Raw genomic sequence first — 25,490 nt, 5'->3', positions numbered from 1 at the left:
GAAGCCTTATTCAAAGGCCCGTGATCCAGCCAACTCCCAAAAGTCTGTGATGTTGGTTAGTGGTCCAAGGCATTTCCTTGTAGACCACCCTAGCCATGCCTGGCTCTTAGCAGAGCATGTCACCAACAACCCGAAGGAGGGGAAGGTTTTCTGCTCCTTAGTATGCTTCTGCCCTGGCTGGATGCCTGGAGTGCAATGTGTACACAATCCATTTTATGAGACAGATGGAAATTGAGTTAGAGCAAATAAATCATACGGCACTCTTTTAGTGATGTCTTTCTATAGGGAATCTTCCTGTTGACTAAGTGTGGCCTTGTACCTCCTTGATTAGGCACACAGATGTTTTGTTGATATTTGACTCCTGTGAGAAGTTTCTTACTTAAAGACTCTCTGGAGCTTCTCAACATGCAGGGCTCTGCCACTTAGACACTATGAGGAGTTCTGTGAACTGATTATTACAATCACATTCCTTCTGTAGACACACACCCACTCCAACACAACTATGCCACCAAAACCATCAACACCCCTGTATGTCTCATACCCTACCCTACCCAAATGTTTCATGCAAAGGTTGGGGCTTGGGAAAAGCAGGCAGTGACTTGGACATTATTGTTTAAGCATCTCTCTTTCCATTCTTTAAATAGATGCCCTACCTAAAATCCAGAAGATGCTTACCAAAGAAGCAACAATCTTTGGAATTGGGCAGATCAGAGATAGAATTCCAATTTTCTCAGTGAATTGTTGAGCAGCTAGACCTATTTATTAAGGGGTGAAGATAACACAGGCAGGTTTAGCTATGCAACTATAGTATTTTGAAAATAGAATATCAAGTCTAGGAAAACAGACTAACACAGATGGAGCACCAATGTTATGTCGGCACTTAACAAATTATTTTATTTAATTCTCAAATCAAATGAAGAAACTGAGGTTCCAAGAGATTAAGTATTTTGGCTCAGACCTCCCAGCTCATGAGTGGAAACCCTGAAATTCCAACAAGGCAGATTGGTCTGGCTGTAAAGACTGGGCTTAGTTGTGCCTGGGGGGCCTCTTGCCTCCTCAAAGCCAATTATTTAAATGTAGGATGTTATACAAAAAGAGTACACAAACTCTGAATAGACACAAGCAACATAGGACCAGAATTCTGAGGAGGCCCTTCCTGAAGCAGAGGTAAGGCATAATAAATCAAGCATCAGCAGTGGTTAAAAAATATACAGTAGCAGACCTCCTGAACAAGCACTACTGAAGTCTGGAGAAGCCCTCTCAAGATTAGACACTGGTGTGCATACAGCAGAGAATTCCATTGCTTTTCTGAAACCAGTGTATGAAAAGGAGCCAAACAGGTGAAGCCGTGGATGTCTCATTCCAGATGAGACAGAAAAGACAAATAGAATAGCCAAATTCTTGCACTTCAAGACTTTAAACAAAGAATGGAGATTCGCTGACTGGAGTCAAGTCTTTTGATGAACCAAAAAATAATCAGCCCTGATTAACATTCTTTTGCATCATCAAAAGGAGATAGGTCAAAATAAGGTAATGGTAAGGTATCGATTGACCTCACATTTCTGTTAGAGGAGTCACCTGCCAGTGGGAAGGGGGCAGCTTTCTTCCCTGAGAGGGTCATGACATAGCTAGAAACTTCTGCCATTCCATAATTCTTAATAAAAAGCTTAATCTCTCTGCAATGACTTTTAAAGTCCCATGATTTTCTCTAATGACATAGAGGGAGAGCAAAATGAAGTCATCATTCTTTTCTATTTTTTTGTGTTAAACTGCTTTTCTTGATTAGAGGCGAACTGCCTATTGTTTCATCACTACCTAGGGAGACTGTGCTGGAGAACCCTAAGACTGCACATTAGAATCGCCTGGAGAACTTTTTTAAAAAAATAGTGATTCCTGGCCCTGGAACAGACCAAATGGTGTAGAATCCTTGAGAGGGGTGAGCCCAGGAAGTAGTGTTTTTTAATAAGCTCCTCAGATGATTCTAACATACAGGAGGGTAAAAAACATCTGGATAGTGCTGGGCATCTAAGCTTTGTCAGAAGAACTGGATCAGTGGTTTGGGATTTGAATTCTGACTTCACTTCTCACTAACTGTAACAATGGGCAAAACACGGACCTTTCTAAAAGTCAGCTTCCTCTCCAATAAAATAAAGATATTCACACTGCAAGGGACAAATGACGGAGTCTGCAGAAATCTTTTTTTTTTTTTTTTTAATTTTTTTTCAACGTTTTTTATTTATTTTTGGGACAGAGAGAGACAGAGCATGAACGGGGGAGGGGCAGAGAGACAGGGAGACACAGAATCGGAAACAGGCTCCAGGCTCCGAGCCATCAGCCCAGAGCCTGACGCGGGGCTCGAACTCACAGACCGCGAGATCGTGACCTGGCTGAAGTCGGACGCTTAACCGACTGCGCCACCCAGGCGCCCCTGCAGAAATCTTTTAAAAACTATGAAAACACTATAAATAGGAAGTATTACCATTATGTCTATCACATATCTTAATTAAATCAAGTGTGTTTTGCAGATAAATATAATGTAAAACCCCTTTAACTCCTGTAAGACTTTTTTATTCTGAGACTTTGAGTAAGGCCATCTTAGGCTGGCCAATATGGGTGAATAAATAAAAATAATTGGGATCTCCTTAAACTTTTAGAGGCAAGAAAGTACAAAGGATATTTCTCTGGAAGATGAAAAGGGACATTTCTTGAAACTAATGAGTCACTGATTTATCCTCATACCCATATTACTAAGGAGCTTATCCTTCTAAGGAGAACATTTCTCCTTGGGTCACAGCACCAAGTTTGTGTGCCAGTAACTAAGGGGCCCTTAGGTGGTGCATGCTAGGAGGTAAGGACACTTAATTATTCCTAAAGAGTCACTTATTGATCACAGGGTAGGAAGAGAAAGCAAATGCTTTATCTAAATTACCTCTGATCAATTGATTTGAGAGGTGTTGAAGATTAAGTGACAGGCAGGGAGTTGCATGAAATTAGCAAAACAAAATAAGCTGTATTCCTGAATGATCAGCCAAAATCTCCTAAGGGGGAAAAATCACAGGTTCGGCCCATGATGCATGTCCTATTAGAAGTATTGAAATGCAATACTCAACAACATTGGATGATGGCTTTGAATAAGAAGAGAAATACAACACTTGTTTCCTGTCTGACTCAAATGCACCAGGTGGAAAAAGGACAGTGATAACAAATATCTAGGGAGCTATGTGAAGTTTATAAAGTGAGGGAACTGGAGTCCTGCCCCCTTGCCGGCTCTAGTTGCAGTGCTATTCCACAGGATGGGAGAGAGAGTGCAAGGAAGGGATGTGTATTCAAGTGCCCATCTTTCCCTGAGCTGTCGTTTATTATAAAATTTTGCACACCATCAAGATGTGCATTACTAGATAATGATTAAGTAAACTGTCACGTTTCTAAAGTGACATATTAAGGAGCCATTATGAAAAGTGTTAGAGAAAAATGTTCTTGACATGGAAAGTGTTGACAATATATATGGTTTTAAAAAGCAAGCTGTTTTGGGGTGCCTGGGTGGCTCAGTTGATTAAGCGTCCGACTCTTGATTTCTTCTCAGCTTAGGTCATGATCTCAGTTCATGGGATTGAGCCCCATGTCTGGCTCTGCACTGACAGGGTGGAGCCTGCTTGGGATTCTCTCTCCCCATCTCTCTCTGCTTCTTCCCCACTTGCTCTCTCTCTATCCAAATAAATAAATAAACATTTAAAAAATAAAAATAAAAAAAAGCTGTTTTATATGATGCCTTTTCATATAAAATGACATGTATATAATATGAAAAATAGTGAAGCTTTTTATTCATTTATTCATACCACAAATATTTACTGGGTGCTTTCCACAATTCTAGACATGGGAGAAATAATGGTAGAAAAACAAAAGCCCCAGTTTGATGGAACTTAGATTCTAGGGACAGGATGCAGGAAATAAACAAATGAGCATGTAAATATATAGTACCTCAGATACTAGTACGTGCTATGGAGAAAAATAAAACAGAAGAGAGGGAGTAGGGATTGCCAGGGCAGGAGCTCCTCTGCAGGTAAGCAAGCCTCCCAGTTAACACAGACCTGTTGATGTTTTCTCAGTTTTCCAAATAATCCTGTCTTCTCTTCATAAGTAGAAAAATAAAGTTTTGTTTGTTTGTTTGTTTTAAGAAAATACTAGGTCCTGGAAGCAACTGGCTAGCTCACAGTACAGCATGTGAGTCTTGACCTCTGGGTCTTGAGTTCAAGCCCCACGTTGGGCATGGGACCTACTTAAAATTTAAAAAGTAAATAAATAAAGAAAATACTAGGTCCTGAAAAACATGTCTTCCTAACTTATAGGAGATAAAGTATACAAAAAAGAAAACTAGCTCAGGACCAAAATCAGAAAAAGAGGGGGAAAAGGAAGAAAAAGCATAGCCCTCCTGTAAATCCTATCCATACCGCATTTCAGAAAATTAAAAATGCAAGCTAGAAAATAACACTATACCCACATATGCATGTGTGCACACACACACACAAATGTAAAAGAATAAACTGGAAGGATTTTCACCAAATCCACAGTTGTGGCAATGGTTGAATGATGGGTAAAGGGGTATGGGCCAAGGTGTGGAGCAAAAAGACACTTCAGTTTTATTTCTATTTATTTTTCGTTAAAAATCAAAGACTTAAAGAAAATGTGAAAAAAGAAATGTTCAAAATAATAATTCCTGGTGGTGAATATAATGTTTGTCATGTTATTATTTTCTGTGCTCTTAAAAAAAAAAATCTCAGCACATAACACCAAAGCATCATACCTGCTCCTCCTTCACCACACCCTCATCCCATTCCATCTCTTTCCAACTCTCCCTTGGTTTCTGGTAGAATCTACTTATAATAAAATCATACAATGGCATCAAAGCAATCCATGAAATTAAGATTTAAAAATCAGCTTTTTAGCATCATTCACTTGTTTATTTATTCATTAAATATTGTGCACCCATTGCACACCAGCAAGATATTTCTGTTGTAATTACATCGCAATGATCAGGTCTTAAAAACCAAATGCCACATTCTATTAAGAAGTTGAGAGTTGAAAACATAAAATTGGTGAGTAAATTTACCAAGAGGAAGTGAATTCGGGCAATTCTGTGTAGCGGATAGGATTTTGATGAGATTATGACCTTGTGATAAATCTTAGGTAGATAATAATTTGGGGTATATCTTAGCTGCTAAGCCCAAATGCAAGAGCAAAAAATGTGTATACCTTGCTGATGTTTTTCCAAGATTCCTTTCTTCCATTACAGAATTGTTTTGTTTCACAAAGAAAACATAAAATTCCTTCTAGTGTGAATGACAGCAGTAGCCTTTATGACTAATCAAAGGGAAAGGAAATGTAAATTTGTCTTTTTTTTTCAAAACAATTAAAAATTAGGAGCCAATGAATTTCATAAGGACTGATATGGCAGTGTGCAATCCTACCAGCCCCAGGATCTCTAATCGCCTTCACTGACCTGACTGCAGACTAGAATTTTCCCAGAAGAAAGCAGATAGCATTGTAACTGATGTTCTCAGAACAGCATGGAGCTCAGCAAACAGGAGAATTCTGGTCCAGAAGCAGCTTGTGAAATCACATCCTACCAACCTTCACTAATGGAGGAGAACACCAAGGAAATAATAGCTTTGTGAGGGTCAGATTATAGAAAGAACTACAGCCAGGATAGGGAGCCCATACCTTCTCCAGACTATGAGGACACTTAAATTCTTTCCTGGGTGACTATGTAACCCAATAGCCAAACTGTTCAGCATAATGGAAACCAGGGCTCTCATATAATTAGTTTCTTATCCACTCATCACCCCTCACATCCCTCTCACTCTGTCTATCCTCTACTCTCTCCTTTCTAAACTACTTTTTTTCCCCCATCAAATATATAGTCACAGACTATTGAAAAAGCAGTCTTGTAAATACTCCCTCAAGAGCTTTAGTGTATTGTACAAAGATTAAAAAGTTAAAAGTTAAGCTTTGTGCAGTGGCAGTATTGTAGCCAATGAGGTTTATCCGAGGTGCAATTATTGCTAATTAAAAAAGTTAAAAGTTAAGTGATGTAAGATTTACATAAAAGAAAATTCTCAATGAAAAATGCTTCCTCCACTGCTTATGATTTCTACCATTAACATCAGAGTTAAGGCAGAGTCCCTCAGATGAATTCTCTGTAAGAAATTATGATTGGTTTTTCAATTAAAAAATAATCCTCTTTTTTAAGAAAGCATACTCTGGATCTCCTGGATGACCATTACCTAGTCAAGTACTGCTGTGCAAATTCAGAGCCAGTATTTTTACAGGGATCCACAGTAACATTTTCATTGTCTCGGGCAAGTGAGGAAATGAGCAAGTGTTCAAGAAAGGTAAAAGCCCAATTATGTGAGAGAATCCTCCATGAACAACAACTGTGAGGGAAAACAAGGAAGAACTGAGTCATCACACAACAGGTAGGACGGGCATGTTATACTCAGGAGAAACCCAATGCCCATGGTCAGCACCATGCTCAAATTTTCTCAGCAATTCCACTTTCAGTGAAACCATATCATCTATCGTATTAAATTAGTGTACTTAATTTGAATTTTATGCACTTTATGTATTGTATTTAATTTGTAAATTTGTTTTAGTTTTATCTTTGTAGAAGAGCTACAAACGCGAGGTTTTTATAAGCAGTTTAATGTTTTTATGCATTCATGTAACAAACTAATAAACATAAGTCAACACAGGGCAGAGTCTATAAAATTTTACTTCTTAAAACGGGGTCTGTATATTGTTTCATTTTGAGAAATACTGAGTTAAAGAGCGTCTACACTGAATACTACTTGCGACAGGCAGAATAAATGCCACTCAAAGATGTCCCCCTTCTAATCCCTGGAACAGGAAAAAGGACTTTGCAGGTATGATTAAGTTAAGGATCTTGTGACAAGGAGATTATCCAGGATTATTCAGGTGGGCCTGATATAACCATTAAGGTCCTTACAAGAGAAGAGTGGAGATCAGAGTAAGCAGTAGATGTGAGGACAGAGCAAGAGGTTGGAGTAATTAAAGAAAAAAAAAGCCAAGAAATGCGGGCAGCTTCTAGAAGTTAAAAAGGGAAGGAAACATTCTCTCCTCAAGCCTCCAGAAGGAGCACAACCTTGCCAACACCTTGACTTGGGACTTCTGATTTCCAGAACTCTGAGAATACATCTGTATTGTTTTAACCACTAACTTTGTGGCAATTTGCTGCAGCACCAATGGAAACAAATACACTACTTAATCCATTTGTATAGAATGACCTTCAGATGAGCACATGCCACTGTGTTATCCAGAAAGCAAATCCACCACTCTCTGCAATCACCAAAGAGGCTCTCAGATTATGAGAGAGCAAAGTCAGACTTCAGTGGAAGGAAGACAGTAGGACATGTGGAAGTGTGGGTAAGTCTGCACAGGGCACCCCACTGGAAGACTCTTTGTTGGGAAAGGAACCGTGTGCAAGTACTGGGTTTCTCATTAGTGAGTGGGGGTTGGCAGAAAAGTAAAGGAAGTTGGGAGTCAGAACAGCCACCCAAAGGAGAACATAACTGGACAGGCGAGAACGGTACTGGAAGTTCTGACTGCACAGCCACCTGAGTAGTTTCACTGAAACCTGACCCTTACCTCTGAATTGTTAAATCTGGCCTCAAACTCTTCCCAGCATTTAGGTTCTCAGTGTAAGTGAGGCCCCCCAAGGATCAGCTCTAGAGAAGAAAGTGGGGTCTGGGGCGTTTGGGTGGCTCAGTTAGTTAAGCATCCAACTTCAGCTCAGGTCACAATCTCACAGTTGGTGAGTTTGAGCCCCACATTGGGCTCTATGCTGACAGCTCAGAGCCTGGGGCCTGCTTCAGATTCTGTGTCTCCCTCTCTCTCTGCCCCTTCCTACCCCCTCTCAAAAATAAATAAACATTAAAAAAAAGGGGAGCATGGGTGGCTCAGTCGGTTGAGCCTCAGGCTTTGGCTCAGGTCCACTCTCACTGTCTGTGCGTTCAAGCCCCATGTTGGGCTCTGTGCTGTCAGCTCAGAGCTGGAGGCTGCTTCGGATTCTCTGTCTCCCTCTCTCTTGCCCCTCCCCTGCTCATGCTCTGTCTGTCTCTCTCCCTCCCTCTCTCTCAAAAATAAATAAAGAAAAAAAGAAAAAAAGAAAAAGAAGAAAAGAAAAAAAGAAAGTGGATTTAAAAAAAGAAAAAAAGAAAATGGATTCTGACTGCACTTAAGAGTCAAGGCAAATGAGGGGCACCTGGTGGCTCAGTTGGTTAAGCATCTGACTCTTGGTTTGACTCAGGTCATGATCTCACAGATCATGACTCAAGCTCAACAATGGGCTCAGTGTGGACAATGCAAGAGCCTGCTTGGGATTCTTTCTCTTTCTATCCTCCCCTCTGTCCCACTTCTCTCTCATAAATAAACTTTAAAGGAAAAAAAAAAAGAGTCAAGGCAAATCAGAGCTCACCCAGGTTATAAGTAAGGCCAGGGCACTGGAGAGACCAACAGAGGAAGCTCTTCTCTTCCTGGTCATAACTGAGAGACTAGGAAAAGAAATTGAGTCAAGAACCAAACACAGCCTGTGATAATTGTGCAGAAAGCAATAGAAAATGAATATAAAACACCACTATTTTTTTTTTAATTTTACCCTCTGAAAGAACTAGGAGAAGTGATTATTCCCTATGCATCTTCAATGATGCAAGCAGAAACCAAACAAGACATCATGGTGGCTGACAGGGAGGATAACAGCAATAGAGAAAAGAAAACTTAAGTATAAGCTAAACATAGTGGCAGGGAATTTTCAACGTGCTGAATAGGAAAAATACGCAGCCAAGAATCCTTTATCCAGCAAGCCTGTCATTCAGAATAGAAGGAGAGATAAAAGTTTTCCCAAACAAAAACTGAAGGAATAAATCACCACTAAACCAGCCCTACAAGAGAGTCTAAGAGGGACTCTGTGAGTGAAATGTTGCAAAGACCAGAAAGGATCAGAGACATCACTACAAGCATGAAACCTACAGATAACACAATGACTCTAAATCCATATCTTTCAATAATAACACTGAATGTAAATGGACTAAATGCTCCAATCAAAAGACATAAGGTATCAGAATGGATAAAAAAAACAAGACCCATCTATTTGCTGTCTACAAGAGACCCATTTTAGGCCCACAGACACCTTCAGATTGAAAGTGAGGGGATGGAGAACCATCTATCATGCTACTGGAAGTCAAAAGAAAGCTGGAGTAGCCATACTTATATCAGACAAACTGGATTTTAAACTAAAGTTTATAACAAAAGATGAAGAAGGACATTATATCATAATTATGGGGTCTATCCATCAAGAAGAGCTAACAATTATAAGTGTTTATGCACCGAATTCGGAACACCCAAATATATAAAACAAACATAAGCAATCTTATTGGTAAGTATGTGATAATTGCAGGGGACTTTAATACTCCACTTACAACAATGGAAAGATCATCTAGACAGAAAATCAATAAAGAAACAATGGCCCTGAATGATACACTGAACCAGATGGACTTGACAGATACATTCAGAATTTGTCATCCTAAAGCAGCATAATACACATTCTTTTCGAGTGTACATGGAACATTCTCCAAGATAGATCACATACAGGTCACAAAACAGCTCTCAATAAATATAAAATAATTGATATCATACCATGCACACTTTCAGATCACAATGCTATGAAACTTGAAATCAACCACCGGAAAAAGTTTGGAAAACCTCCAAATGCATGGAAGTTAAAGGACATCCTACTAAAGAACAAATGGGTCAACCAGGCAATTAAAGAAGAAATTTAAAAATATATGGAAACAAATGAAAATGAAAACACAACAGTCCAAACTCTTGGGATGCAGCAAAGGCAGTCCTAAGAGGAAAATATGTTGCAATCCAGGCCTATCTCAAGAATCTAGAAAAATAGCAAATACAAAATTTAGCAGCATACCTAAAGGAACTAGAAGCAGAACAACAAAAGAAACCCCAAGGCCAGCAGAAGAAGAGAAATAATAAAGATGATCAGAGCAGAAATAAACAACATAGAATCCAAAAAAAAAAAAAAAAACAAAAAAACAAAAAAACAAACCAGTAGACCAGATCAATGAAACTAAGAGTTGGTTTTTTGAAAAAATAAATAAAATTGACAACCCCCTAGCCAGACTTCTCAAAAAGAAAACAGAGAGGACCCAAATAGATAAAATCATGAATGAAAATGGATTTATCACAACTAATCCCTCAGAAATACAAGCAATTATCAGGGAATACTATGAAAAATTATATGCCAACAAACTGGACAACCTGGAAGAAATGGACAAATTCCTAGATACCCACACATTACCAAAACTTAAATGGGAAGAAATAGAAAATTTGAGCAGACCCAAAACTACTGAAGAAATTGAATCAGTTATCAAAAATCTCCCAACAAATAAGAGTCTTGGGCCAGATGGCTTCCCTGGGGAATTGTACCAGACATTTAAAGCAGAGTTAATACCTATCCTTCTCAAGCTGTTCCAAAAAATAGAAGCATAAGGAAAACTTCTGGGCTCATTCTATGAAGCTAACACTACCTTGATTCCCAAAGCAGACAGAGACCCACAAAAAAGGAGAATTACAGGCCAATATCCCTGATGATCATGGATGCAAAAATTCTCAACAAGATACTAGCAAATTGAATTCAAGAGCATATAAAAAGTATTATTCACCATGAATAATGGAATAAGTGGGATTCATTCCTGGGTTGCAGGGTTGGTTCAATATTTGCAAATCAATCAATGTGATTCATCACATTAATAAAAGAAAGGATAAGAACCACATGATCCTGTCAATAGGTGCAGAAAAAGCATTTGACAAAATACAGCATCCTTTCTTAATAAAAACCCTCCAGCAAGTTGGGATACAAGGAATATACTTAAACATCATAAAAGCCATATATAAAAAGCCCACAACTAATATCATCCTCAATGGGGAATAAGTGAGAGCTTTCCTGCTAAGATCAGGAACACGACAGGGATGTCCATTCTCACCACTGTTGTTTAACATAGTGTTACAAGTCCTAGCATCAGCAGTCAGGCAACAAAATGAAATAAAAGGCATCAAAATTGGCAAAGAAGTCAAACTTTCACTTTTCACAGATGACATGATACTCTACATGGAAAACCTGAAAGACTCTGCCAAAAGACTGCTAAAACCGATACATGAATCCAGCAAAGTCACAGGGTACAAAATCAATGTACAGAAATCAGTTGCATTTCTATACACCAATAATGAAGGAACAAATGGAGAAATCAGGAAACGAATCCTATTTACAATTGAACCAAGAAGACATCCAGATGGCCAAAAGACACATGAAAGCTCAATGTCAGTCATTATCAGGCAAATACAAATCAAAACCACACTGAGATATCACTTCATGCCAGTCAGAGTGGCTATAATGAACAACTCAGGAAACTACAGATGCTGGAGAGGATGTGGAGAAACAGGAACCCTCTTGCACTGTTGGTGGGAATGCAAACTAGTGCAGCCGCTCTGGAAAACAGTGTGGAGGTTCCTCAAAAAATTAAAAATAGATCTACCCTATGACCCAGCAATAGCACTATTAGGAATTTATCCTACTACTAGGAATTTATCCAAAAGATACAGGGGTGCTGATTCATATGGGCACAAGTATCCCCAATGTTTAGAGCAGTGCTTTCAACGATCGCCAAATTATGGCAAGAGCCTAAATGTCCATCAACTGATGAATGGACAAAGATGTGGTTTATATACAATGGAATACTACATGGCAATGAGAAAGAATGAAATCATGCCATTTGCAGCAACGTGGATGGAACTGGAATATATTATGCTGAGTGAAATAAGTCAGTCAGAGAAAGATATCATATGTTTTCACTCATGTGGATCTTGAGAAATGTAACAGAAGACTATGGGGAAGGGAAGGGGAAAAAATAGTTACAAACAGAGAGGGAGGGAAGCGAACCATAAGAGACTCTTAAATACAGAGAATAAACTGAGGGTAGATGGGGACAATGGGGGACAGGGGGAAATTGGTGATGGGCATTGAGGAGGGCACTTGTTGGGATGAGCCCTGGGTGTTTATGTAAGCGATGAACCACGGGAATCTACCCCCAAAACTAAGAGCACACTTTACACACTGTATGTTAGCCAATTTGACAATAAATTACATTAAAAAATAAAAATAAAAAAATAAATGTTTAAATAAAAAAAAAGTATAAGCTAAACATTGTCTAGTAAGAAGTAATGGTATATCTTCTGTCCCTTAATTCTCTTGTCCACTCTCCTGCCATTTTCACTGCTTCCCAGGCCTCCTCCCTTCTTCACACCCCATACTTAGGGAGGCAAGATTAAGATGTTATCATTAATCAATCCTCTGAACACAATCAGGCCAGGGCACACTAGCTCACTGTACAGGGAAATACATTACAGCTATTGGTTTCAATGAAAATAGAGTTAATGATCTTCTGTGTTGTCACTCAATACTTTCCTATTGTAGCTTTGCACAAGAACTCATTTTGGGGCCCTGAAGTATCATTTTATTATAGCTATCATTTAACAATCTAAGAATAATGTATTAGCTAAAAAGACAGAGATTCCAATTCTGTTCTAGAACTTAAGTCTTCTATCAGGAGCCTATTTTAAGTAACAGAAAATGTACTAATATTGTCACTACCCTCTCACAACATAAAATATAAAGATCACAAATGTTGCATAGGGAATTCTGAATCCATTCTAAAGATGCTTTCCACCCTTCAAAATACAATATCTTATGTTTTTAAGTGTTTAAAGTGGTTGGGGAGTATTATCCTCTTCATTATGATCCATCATTTCAGAAGTAAATTCCTTAAATTTTAGCTACCTTAGAATTCATGATAAATTTAAATTTAACTAAAGTAGGGTTGATATCATAAGATCTAAGAAAAAAACATTATGAAGATCATAACAGTAGAATCTGTAACGTATTTAGGAAAAATGGTTTTCCTATAGAGTGTTGGCATTCATTTGGATGATACTAATTACAAAATACGTCTCATCCCCTTGAAACAAATAAATGGATTCTTATAAAACCATGGCACATTTGAATTGGAAGGGACCTAGAGTTATCTATTTCCTTCAATCATTCAGACTTGAATAGGTCACCTCCACCGTAATTCCAACTGATTGCCCAGACCTTCCCTGAACACCGGCAGAAATAGGATGCATTCTCATCTTTGGCAGCTTATTCTCCTCGTTCTGGGACAACAGCCTATCTGGGTGTCCTTCCTTTGACCCTCATGTCACACCTCTGCCCTCTATAGCCATGCATAGTGAGCCTTCCCCAGTGGGACTCCCCAGAGTTCCCCTCTTTGACCCCTGCACACAAAATCTAGTTTTAAGTCTCTCACCATCATTGTTCCAGTACTCTGGGTCACTCCAATCTGTCACTGCCCCTCCTGTCATCTGGTGTCTGCAACCCAACCTGGTTTTCCAGTGAAGGTTTGACCTACTTGCAGCATTTGTTGAGCATTGGAATTTCTGTAAAAAGTAGATACAATTGCATTCACTAGATACACTCTATAAATCAGACTTGCCGTTAAGAATGGTCTCTACCCTCCATGAGCCCAAAATTTGAGGGTCTTTTTCTCTATAGTTCCTCTCTCAAGAGTCCAAATTATCTCTTTAAGTCATCCTGAGCTATAAAAGTCAAAACAAATCAAAATTAAGGTTGCCCAAGAATCACCCCTAGCAATACAGAAATGAGAAGCCAAACATGATCAGGTGTACTGCTTCCTCATTGTAAAAATTACTGAAAAACAAGCTGAAAAAAGAGACTCAAAACACAAGTTGAAAAAGTCTCCTAACTTGAAATTTTTCCTTTTACAAACTTTCCCATCTGGGGAAAGTAGATTGAATCACATTGAAAGTAGATTCATCCTTGTGATTGAAATGCAGAAAAGATTACTTTAATATTTTCTGCTTTCAAAACAAAGCCCTAAACTTACTAGCCAAATGTTCACTAGGCCAGGTTTTAAAGCTATTTATTTAATACTCTTGTTCTTAACACTCAGGACTTGCTAGGGGAAGCAATGTGTTTTCAAGGTAGAGTGGCAGAAGAGAGAGGAAAGGAGACCCATGACGTGAAGCACAGGCCCAAGGAGACTGCATCCTGTTGGTTGACACAGTGGCAAGACCCAAGCTCATGATGGGAGCCAGGGACAGCCTTCTGGCAGGTGCCTTGGCTCCCAAGAGATCAGTTCACTAGCATTCCAATGCTACATTTTGTAATGAAACAAAAGATAATTACCCCCTTAGAAGTTGGGTGTTTGGGTTTCACACCTTCTCATTTGGGCATTCTTTGCTTGGCCATCAACAAGAACTGATTGAAAAGAAATACTCACAGAGATTTCAATTACTGTTAATGTGGCCTAAGTGTTTTCACTGTCACAGTCTAGGGCTTCAACTTTTTAATAAGTTTCCCATAATTATTACAAGTTTTTGGTCTAATTCCAGCTGAGGATTTAATGGGACTCATTCTGACAAGATATAGGATATTGTCCCAATAGATGTTCATTTGGAAATGGGCCACTTGCAATTTCAAGTGTGCAGAGCTGTGCAAGATTAAAAGCACTGGCAGTATAATTTCCACCTTGTGTCCCAGGCTCTGTGGATTTGTAGCTCATCCAGGCTGTCCATCTGGGGAGCAAACAGCATGTACTCCTTGATGAGAAACTCTGGCCAACCAACCAGCTGTGAAAAAAATAGATTACTCTTGTCATTTTTTTCTCCTAGGTAATTTGCTGGGAGTAAAAATACAATTTCTTAGAAGGTATGCAGTTAAAAGCAAATCCTAGGGATGTGTCTGATTTATATTTAAAACTTCACTACACTTTTATTTGTTAAATTTAATTTTCAACAATACCCTGGATGTGATAATATTTTCTAATTCACAGGAGATGGAAAGGTTGGTTTCTGGTATTTGTACACTAAGCAAACACAGGAAGGAGGATGTGGAAGAGAAAGAGCATAGGAGAAGGACTCAGCTGGCAGGCTGAGCTGAGCACAAAGAAATGCACTGTTGTTCTTCCTAAGGTAAAGAAGATATTATGGTGGAATTAAGTGACTTTTGGGAAAATAAATCTTCCTATTGACCACAAGTAGCTAAAATGGTAAATGCATCTTTTTAAGGCTCTGACATAGAACTTCATCCTTGTGAAAATTCAGAAGGTCATGCTAGATAGATAATCAGAGTAATTCTAGATCAATTGAGCTGAAGAGCTGAAAGGGAACAGTGTGAGTTGTAATATGTAACACCTATAGGTAAAACATGGCCATGCTATGCATTTTCAGCCAACCAAAGGGAATGGAAGGATATATGCCAAGTAAAATTAAACTCTTTAGTTTGTAACCAGTGGAGAGTTAATGATAAAATTTGAAGTGAAAGAATTTGCAGTAATACTTCTGCACTGTGAGTTACAAAATATGTAGACATAAATGAGTGTTGCACAGTAACTGGCTGTCTAGCTTTTAAAAATCACAGCACTGTAATGAGAAATTGTTCTGACCCAGAAGTTATTCTTAAAAACTTAATTCCAAATAGGAGTTAGCATTTTTAATTGATATGTTAATGTTACATATTATTTCATTTATTTTGACATTGGCTATAGTTAGTTATCCATTAGTATATACATGTATACACATGCACACACACACACACACACACACACACAACAAAGGACTATATATACAAATCATATGCTATGACTTTTATTGATTCTTATAATTCAATAAAAGGAAGCCAAACAAACCAATAAAAATAATAGGCAAAGATTTGATCAGAATTTCCACAAAAGAAGATACATTAATAAATAAGAAGCACATGAGTTGGAGCTCAATATCATGAATTATCAGGGCATTGCAAATTAAAATAATGAGATATCACTCCACATTCATTAGAGTAAATAAAATTTAAAAGCCTGACACTATCAAGTGTTGATGAGGATATGGAGCAACAGGAACTCTACAGCATTGCTTATACAAAATGGTTTGATTTCTTTGGAAAATAGCACATATAGAGTGGAATATGCTCTTACTATGTGACCCAGCCATTCCAGTCCCAGATATTTATTCAAGAAAAATGAAAACATATGTCTATACAAAGACTTGTATATGCACATTTTTGACAGCTTTATTCATAATAGTCAAAAACTGGAAATAACTCAAATGTCCTTCACACACCAAATAGCTAATTAAACTAAGGTATACTCAAACAATAGAATATTATTCAGCAATAAAAAAGTAACTTCTAATACATACAACATGGGTGAATTCCAAGAACATTATGCTCAGCAAAAGAAGCCAGAGGGTACTATACGATTGCATTTGTATAAAGATCTGAAAAGACAAATCTAATCTTTAGTGACAGAAAAAAAAAAAAAAAAAGATTAGTGGTTGCCTGAAGTCAGAGATGGGATCTGGTTATTGACTAAGATGGGCACAAAGGAACTTTCTGGGTAATAAAAATTCCTTATATATTTATAATGGTGGTATTTATACAAATATATAAATGTTTTAAAACTCATCAGAGTACATTTCATTGTATGCAAATATATCTCTATAAATGTGTTAAATACATTTCTTTAATTGTCAATGGCTTCCTAATTTATTCCTTTTTAAATGATTATCAGTTGCCTTGGTGGCCCAGTCAGTTAGGCAGCCGACTCGGCTCAGGTCATGATCTCATAATTCATGGTTTCAAGCCCCACATCAGGCTCTGTGCTGACAGCTCAGAGCCTGGGGCCTGCTTGGGATTGTCTGTCTCCCTCTCTCTCTGTCCCTTCCCAAATTGGGCTCTCTCTCAAAAATAAATAAATAAACATTAAAAAAAATAATTTTCAATAATTATCAAGCTTCTCTGAGCCTCACAGTCTTCTTTTCATCTCCTTCTCTACCAAACCCACCACATTAGCTATCCTGATGTGTAACTTGAACATGCCAGACACACTAAAATCTGACGGAATGCCATTTCTTCTTTCTAGAAAACTATACTCTCAGATCCTACTTGATTCACCTCCTCATCTTCTTCAATTCTGTTCTCAAGTGTCTTTTTCTCAGGGGGACCCACTCTGTCCACTCTATTTAAAATTATAACCTTCTTAATGTTGCCCATAATCTTACTGTGTTTTTTTTTCTGCATAACTTCTATCACCTTCTAATATACTCAATATTTTTCTGATTTTTATTATATTTATTATCTTTAGGCTCCCAACTACAATGTAAATATCACAAGTTTGGGATTTTATCTGTTGTATTCATTGCTGAATATATTGATACATAGGAGGCACTTAACATATGTGTGATGAATAAGTGAATAAATAAATGCATAAAATAACATCAACTACATAGTCATAATACTAAATATGGCAAAACCAAATTCTCACATTAAAAAAGAGAGATGGTCATATCAGGGTATAAAACAAAACCCAACTACATTTACCCAAATAAAAGAAACCAAGCCTGAAAATCACTTTATAAGAGATTAATACAAGCAAACAAAAGAAAAAGCAGCAGCAATGTTAATATTAATAAAGACTAATCTAATATAGAGAGAATATCATGTAGTACAATTACATAATCTAACAGTTATAAATCTATAGGCATCAAAAAACACAGCATCTAAAATAAGAAACAAATATATTACAAATGAAGCAGAGCTTGGTAAATTAAAATAGTAGTGAACCTTTTCAGAGTTGAACAAACCTGGTACACAAAAAAATAAATATGGACAGAGAGGAATTAAATGAAATAATTAAACTTAATGATATTTTTATGTCTCAATGGAATATTGTCATTTCATTAAAATATAAACCCCACAAAGCAAGGTATATATCTGTGCTGTTGACTGCTATGTCACCAGCATCTAGAAAAAAAGCTGGCTTGGAAATGAGCTTGATCAATATTTGTTGGATGAATACTTACATTCACAAAATTTGACTCTGTACTTGATTAACAAAACCTTTAGCGAAATATTTTTAACAGATATTTTTAAAGTACAGCTCGTGCAGGGGCGCCTGGGTGGCTCAGTCGGTTAAGTGTCCGACTTCGGCTCAGGTCACGATCTCATGGTCCGTGAGTTCGAGCCCCGTGTCGGGCTCTGTGCTGACAGCTCAGAGCCTGGAGCCTGTTTCAGATTCTGTGTCTCCCTCTCTCTCTGCCCCTCCCCTGTTCATGCTCTCTCTCTGTCTCAAAAATAAATAAACGTTAAAAAAAATTAAAAACAAACAAACAAAAAACAAAATAAAGTACAGCTTGTGCAAACCACATAGGAGAAAACTGTAGACCAATATAATTCATGAGTAAGGATGAAATGATGAAAAAACATCTTAGCAATGTAATCCAACAATGCAGCAAAGAATAATAATACCACATGATCAACTAAAGTATATTATAGGAATTCAAGAGTGACTTAATATCAGGAAATCTAAAATTATAAATTCATCATATCATTAAATTAAAGAAGAAAAAGCACATGATAATATCAATGTTTGCTGAAAGGGCCTTAGATAAAACTAAGCAGCTATCTCTGACATAAAAGCTAAATAAAAATAGAATACACACCAATGACTCAAATATGATAAACTTTATTTACCAATGACTGAAAAATAATTTCCTAAATTATGAAACACTAAGCCCATTTTAAGTTGGGAGCTATACTGAGGTGACTTTTATCATCTTTAGTTTAATAGTAACTTGGCAGTTCAAAAAAATAAAATAGAGCAAGAAGATAAAATAACAGGTATAAATATTGGGGAAAAAAGAGATAATATCCTTTTGTGTTTTGTTTTGTTTTGTTTTTGAGAGAGAGAGACAGAGACAGAGAAAGAGAGAAAGAGAGAGAGAGACCATGAGTTTGGGAGGAGTAGAGAGAGAGAGGGGGAGAGAGAGAATCCAAAGCAGGCTTCCCACTGTCAGTGCAGAACCCAATGCACAGCTTGAACTCACAAACCATGAGACCATGACCTGAGATGAAATCAAGAGTTGGACGCTTAACCAACTGAGCCACACAGGCCCCCCCTTATTTGATGATTATAGGATTCTGTGCCTTATAAACCAAAGTGACTCTAGTAAACTACCACTAAATTTAATGAAGTTATCAAAGAGCTGAATAATATAAATATACAGAAGTCAATATCTCTTTGAATAAATGCAAAGAAGTATGACATTCCTGAATGGGAAGATTGCAAAAACACCAAAAGAATCCAAAAATTAATATATAGATTTAATACAATTAAAACAGAACTGAGAGACTTTTAAGAATTAGATCCACTTACCTTAAAGTTTAGATCTAAGAGAGGGGGGAAAAAGCCCTGAAGGAACTAGGAAAAAGATGAAGAAGAAGAATAAAGGATTGCATGTCTTAACAAATATTAGAACTTTAATATTCTATTGTAATCAAAATAATATCATAATGGCACCAACGTATTCACTGGGTAGTCCGTGTAATAAACAGAAAATCCACAACCAGATTTCTCTAAATTTGAGGATTAAATATATATCAGAAATTTTATTTTAGTTCAGCTAAAAAAGGAATGAACAGTTTTAAACAACATAGACCAAGTTGGTTATTCATCTGGAAGAAAACATAGGTGGACCTCTCTCTTGCAACTTAAACAAAAATAAATCTCAGATAAAGACTAAACCATAAAAAAAATAAAACATAATAAATCTAGAAGACTACATGTATAATCTAGAAGGTATAGAAGGCCTTTATAATAAAGACAGAAAACCCAGAGATAACAAAAGAATAGATGAACCCACACAATAGATAATTGTTAAACATTTGTATGGAGAAAGATATAATAAACAAAGTCCACAAAAACATATATAGATTTGAGGATATATTTCCAATAGAAATGAGAGCTGGTGGGGTAAAATCTATAATACACAAGTGTCTTTTTTGAATCAACAGGAAAATTAAATATCCCAATGGAAAAATGGTCAAGGAATATGGAAAGAGCAAATCCAAATGACTGCAAACATATAAAAAGATACTCAACCTCATTAAAAGTAAGGAAAAGAACAATAATCAATACAATATTTTCTACCTAGTGTAAAGGCAAAAATGAAAGAGTAATGCCCATTCCTTGCAGGGATGAGAGGAAAATGGACATATCTCTACACTGCTGATGAAAATATGAATTGGTATAGCCTTTTTGGAAACAGTCTGGCAGTACTTATTAAAACTAAATTACCTATAGCCTTTGTCCTAGCAATCCTATACCTCAGAATCTCCCCTATAAAAGTGCTCATATGCAAAAATGTATTTTCAAGAATATTTATAACAGCACTATTCAAGGTAGCAAAATATTACAAAGTAAGTGGTGCCCTTCAATAAGACGAGGTTAACTGGTCAAGTCACATTAATGACTATTATGCCTCTATCAAAAAAAAAATGAATTAGAGCTAAACCAATAGACTTAGAAGAATATCCATGAGTATTATTAAATAATTTTTAAAGTTACACAAAGTATTGTATAATATCATAATCCCATTTTTGCCAAACAATGATCTAGTCATTTTGTCAAACAATGATATAGTCATGTTTGTTCATGACTACATGACCACTAAGGCTAATACAAGAGGATATATACCAGATTGTTAACATGGGTTTTCCAGATAGGAAAGTTTGGTGATGTGGGACAAGAGAATGGGAGAAAGGTAAGAAGGAAAAGGAAGCCAAGAAAAAAAGAAAATGCTACATTTTTAAAGCAAAGCATAAAATACTACATTTTGAAAGTATAAAACATGTGATCCCATTTGTGCATTTATGGTGGTGGTGGTGGTGGTGGTGGGCGCGTGTGTGTGTGTGTGTGTGTGTGTGTGTGTGTGGTGTATATGTTTGTGTCAAGAAGAGAGAAAAAGAGAGAATATGTAAGAGAGAAATAATTTGGTAGTCTCCAGTGGAAAATAGTTTTTTAAACTATCTTAAAGTTATTTTGTTCTTTTCTGCTTAGATGAATCTTTCAAAATGTTTAGAGAATGAAAATAGATACAAATTATTTAAGTACATATTTTATCTTTCAGAAGCTTAAATTTGTACTTCTGAAGAGAGGAAATACTTGTTTCTAGAAATGTCCTTATGACTGAAATGGTACGAACTTTATAAAGACTGATAAAAATTACAGAACAATGTACATAGAACTGAAATAGCTTAAGTTTAATCTCTTTACTTTTAGGCTATCCTTATTAGATTCTTAGAGACAGAATTGTGAAAACAGGAGGTATTGCATTTCAAAAAGAAATAAGTTCAAGTTGGCTGTTGCATAAAAAAACTGCAAAACCAAGGATTTAAAATAGGCAAGAAAAATAAATTTGTCACAATTCAAAGAATCATGAAATAAGGTTCAATTTCATCTTAAAGACCATAAAGGATTTCCACAGAGTAGAAGAAACTATTCATTCTCATACACTACATTAGTTTCCTGTGGCTGCTGCAACAAATAACCAAAACTTGGTGGTTTACCACAACAGAAATTTATTCTCTCACATTTCTAGAGACCAGATGTACCAAATCAGCATCACTGAGCCAAAATCAACATGTTGGCGGGCATGTAGTTCCTGTGTAGGCTCTAGAGAGAATCCATTTCTTTCCTCTTCCAGCTTCTGGTGGTTGCCAGTATTCCTTGGTTTGTGACCACATCACTCCAATCTCCGCTTCTGTGGTCATACTGTCTTGTCCTCTTCTGTCTGTGATTTTCCACTGCCTCTCTCTTATAAAGACACTTGTGACTGCTTTTAGGATCCACCTGGAGAATCCAGGAAAATCTCTCCATCTTAGGTTTTTTATTTAGTCACATCTGCAAAGACTTTTTCCAAATAAAGTAACATTACAGGTTCCAAAGATTAAGACTTGATACTTGAGGGGACTATTATTCAGCCTACTACAAATACTACAGTAGAATAAATTATTACAATTTTATGTAAGAATAAATTATTACAAATCTTTATTTGTTAAAATGCATTTAAATCCTTAAAAATGTATATATCTTTGATGCAAAATACCATTACTAGAAATGTATTCTAATAAAACAATTCAATTAATAGTTATAAAGTATATAATCATGTGAACATGGATGTTTGCCTAAAAGAATTATTTATAACAATGAAAAATGGAGACAGTCTAAGCACCTAACAATACGTGATTGGGTTATAAATTATGTATCCATACAATAAAAAACAAAACAACCATAAAATAATAATATAAATGTGTATTTACAGGCATGGAAAGACATATGGTATTTTAAGTAAGAAAATCAGGTTACCAAACAGTGTGATCCCATTGAATATTTGTTTATTTATGTCCTTCTGTGTCTGTATGTATTTATATATATGTATTTACGTGTGTATATACATAATTCTGAAGCATATACAAAGAATGAAAGTATGTACCTCAAAATATTAACAGTGATTATCTACAGGTGAAAAGATTAAAGTTTAATCTTCTAAAGTGAATATGTATTGCTATAATAATTCTTTGGAAGTCAAGTAAAAAGACTGTGGTTCTGGGAATGAAGACTAAGAGACTATGCAACAATACCCCTGCACACACAAACAAAATAACACCAGGATATACTACAAAGAGTGACAACCTTTACAGCATGGAGAATGAGCAGAAAAGAGTACAAACACCCTATCTGCACAGGCTTTAGCCTGGAGCTAAGTGTAGTTGACACCAGCAGGCAAGGGGGCAAGTTAAGAGGGTGCAATTAGGAACATTGCAGTATTTCTGGCTTGAGAACCAGAAAAATAAAGCTGGGGAAACCATCACTGCAGAAGGTAGTGGGTTGATCCTGGAAGGGAAAGACCTAGAGAAAGAATTGTCAAATTCCTCACCTACATTTCTAACTGATCCTTGAACCACACAACCATGGAACAGGCTCAAAGCAGCTCAGCTAGTGACAAAACATCTGAACTGAGGTCTACATTACCACTGCAAGAAACAGGATTTGCAAGGCCAGTCAACATAATTGCCTACTAAAACAAAAGAAGCAATATTCATGAGAGTAAATAACATAACACAGAACCTCCACAGCTTAACAAATAACATCTAGGACACAATTCAAAATTACCAACCATGTGAAGAATGAAGAAAATGGAACACTGTTTCAAAAGAAAAGAAAATCAACCAATTCTTCCTCCAAGCTGAACCAGATTTTGGAACTAGTAGATGAGGATTTTTAAATGGTTACTATAATCAGTCTAAATGAAGTGAAATAAAATGTGATCACAAAGAATGATGGTGTTCCTGTCTTCAGTGGTTGGTATGTGAGGTCAGCCAGGACAGTTCTTACATACAGTCTGCCCTGTACCACTAGCCTGAACTCATGTAATCACTCAACCCCACATCTGTTCACACTTGAATTCATGCCTCAAATGTCTTTGAAATTCAAAAGACTTTTCTTTATTCTGGTAAACTTCTAACTCATTAACATATCTCAAATATCATTTCTAAAATATTCATCAAGCATCAATTGTGTGCAAGGGTTGGTGCTAAGGCTATAGAGCTAGAAAGATGACTAAGATACTGTCTCATAGCCTTTGTGAAATGAAGTAGGAAATAAATGAACAAGTACAGCTCTTCTTTGCTTGTTACCAAGTAAGGATAAAGCTAAGTACACACAAATTATAAAAATTATGTACTATAGATGAGACACCATAATGCTCAATACACAGGATTTTCAACTGGAGGGTGAAGAAAGGTATGCTTTTTTTTTTAACCCCAACACATCCTACTGGAAGGTCTGATATGCCTACTCCACTCCCAATCTCCTACCAAGAGATGAGAAATACTGCCATAGTGGTTTACTGCCTTTGCTGAAAGATTTTCATATCCCTCATATTTGTTACAGCTAAAATATGGTGAAACTTCAGCTATAAGTAATTATGTTCTAGTTAAACACATATGTATTAATGGTATATTGGAGTTGCATGGGAATAATATAGGAAAAACTCTGATGTGTTAACTGTGCATTCCATAATTTTGAATTTTTATTCCTTTGATTCAAATTCCATCATTACATCTTCAACAGAGTACGAACACCAATGACTGACCCACCAACACATATAAAAGTCTTAAGAAAGTCTTCAGAAAAATATTCATGGATTAACTATTCCCAGAGTTATCCACAAGTATGTTATCCAAAAATACCTCCTTCACTTCACCCTAGTCCCAGATGAGAAAAGCCTAGTTAGTGGACCCATGTAGGTGAAAATCAAACTTTTACTATCCACCAGGTGGTGACCATCCCAATAATAAGGGTTACTGCTCTTGTCTAGCTGCAGACTCAACCTCTTGCACTTGACCTACAAAACCAAAATAACAGAAAACTGAAACAGAAGCAAAAGTGTTAAAGAGACTGGTTGTTCATTAATAGGTTCAAATATTTGCAGTTAATTGAGTTGTGCATACATGACATAAGGTCATTAGTTGATTGGGTTAATTTAGTCCAAGAGCTGGCCAAATCCAAAAAGAAAAAGAGAAACAAAAAAAAGAGTGATGCCAGCTATTTTATTGAATTGTACTCAGATAGGCGTCAGTGCTTTAGCTGTGGTTGTGGAATACGGAATAGGAATGGAGGCTACTATGAAAATGGTAACTTCATGTATTAAATCAATATGCACATGTACATAGCAAAGCATCCCATAGAAATTGGACATTTTTTTAGTTTAAGCTGATTTTTAAATGTTGAATCCATAAATATATATGACCGCTTACATTTTAAAACTTCTGCCTTTAAATGTTAAAATCTGGTATTTGTAACAAGATGATGTTAGGAAGCTTCCTATTAAATTGCTTTGACTATTTTAGTTTGTATAGGACAAGATATTTTTCTTTCTCTTTTCTAATTATAAATGTAGCATATTATTCTCACATAGATAACTTTAACATTACAGAAGTGTAAAAAGGCAGAAAGAAATCTTTGATAATCCTACCACCCAAAGAAAACCACATTGTTCATTTAGATATATTTTCTTCTAATCTTTTTCTTTACATTTTACACACAGGTAAGATTATGATGGGCCATTTATACATTATCTCTCTGACTTGATACTACCATTTTCTTTGTGTTTACTTATTTAAAAGGCAATCCCTTCATATTTGTAGATGTTATTAATTAAAAATCATGATAGTGTATGCTTGGAAAAATTCTTGGAAGAACTATGAATAATGTTGTTAACAAAGGACTAGAAGTCTACTGTGCCAATTCCATGCTTGAGAAATCTGAGATCAGGCATGCATTTCTCTCTATATGTAACTATGACCAAAATTTTATCTCCAAAGAAGTCTCTGAAAAAAGTATTCATGTGTGTCCTATTACTTTCTTGTATGATCTACCTACAATGATTCATTAGCAATAAACTTTCAGAATAAAGGATTTTTGTTGTTGTGA

General features: G+C 36.5%; 1 long non-coding RNA gene and 1 pseudogene across 3 annotated transcripts in view; one reads left to right on the top strand and one right to left on the bottom strand.

The window, feature by feature from the left end:
- The window catches only part of LOC122214510, a 195,007-nt gene that overhangs the window by 10,284 nt on the left and 159,233 nt on the right, over positions 1-25,490 (bottom strand). For all 3 annotated transcript variants that reach the window (XR_006199913.1, XR_006199914.1, XR_006199912.1), the window contains 2 exons: positions 14,690-14,790; positions 13,449-13,578 (listed from right to left, as the gene is read on the bottom strand). This is a non-coding gene — a long non-coding RNA (uncharacterized LOC122214510). The remainder of the gene's footprint in view (positions 1-13,448; positions 13,579-14,689; positions 14,791-25,490) is intronic.
- LOC122214731 lies at positions 6,003-6,130 on the top strand (annotated as a pseudogene).

The sequence above is a fragment of the Panthera leo genome, chromosome A2 (genome assembly GCF_018350215.1).
Source record: "Panthera leo isolate Ple1 chromosome A2, P.leo_Ple1_pat1.1, whole genome shotgun sequence".
NCBI lineage: Eukaryota > Metazoa > Chordata > Mammalia > Carnivora > Felidae > Panthera > Panthera leo.
This window is presented reverse-complemented; position numbering and strand designations above follow the sequence as displayed.